The sequence below is a fragment of the Corvus brachyrhynchos genome, unplaced genomic scaffold (assembly GCF_000691975.1).
Source record: "Corvus brachyrhynchos isolate BGI_N302 unplaced genomic scaffold, ASM69197v1 scaffold549, whole genome shotgun sequence".
NCBI lineage: Eukaryota > Metazoa > Chordata > Aves > Passeriformes > Corvidae > Corvus > Corvus brachyrhynchos.
The window spans coordinates 22,512-22,953 of NW_008240055.1; the positions used below are offsets into that span (position 1 = coordinate 22,512).

A 442-nucleotide genomic window follows, 5' to 3' on the forward strand; every position below is an offset into this window, starting at 1 on the left:
GGTAGAAAAGGTTTCTGATGTGTCCTAATGCTCTTGACAGGAATCAAGGCACCTTTCACTCCTTGCAATTCATCAGAAGCCACAAACTCTCCCTCCTGCTCCCCATGAGGCTTCACTTTAAGTGAAGGAAAGTCCAAAATTAGAAATCTAAAGAAAAACTAAATAAAGTTAAAGAAAATAAAGAAAAGTTAAAGAAAACGATTTACAAAATTAGTCAAGTACACCGTGAGGATTGTGTTCGGTTTGGGTTTTGGGGTTTTTTTTCCCTGTCATGTTAGTCCTCGCAGCACAGGTTCCGTCATGCCGTAAGCAGCGGTGGGACCGAGGGGGGTTCGGTGACCGTGTCCGGCAGAACTGGCGTCCCGTGGGGCTGCGGAGAACGCGCCGCTCCCCGGTAGGAGCAGACACTCGCCGGAGCGCGGCTCCCGCCCTGCGCTGGCCC

At 50.5% G+C, this 442-nt stretch overlaps 1 protein-coding gene across 1 annotated transcript in view; it reads left to right on the forward strand.

Annotated features, from left to right (window-relative positions):
* Positions 1–375: 375 nt before the first annotated feature.
* Positions 376–442, forward strand: part of COQ5 (coenzyme Q5, methyltransferase) — a 5,726-nt gene continuing 5,659 nt past the window's right edge. The window contains exon 1 of the mRNA XM_017744713.1: positions 376–394. The gene's annotated coding sequence lies outside the window, so the exon portion shown is untranslated. The remainder of the gene's footprint in view (positions 395–442) is intronic.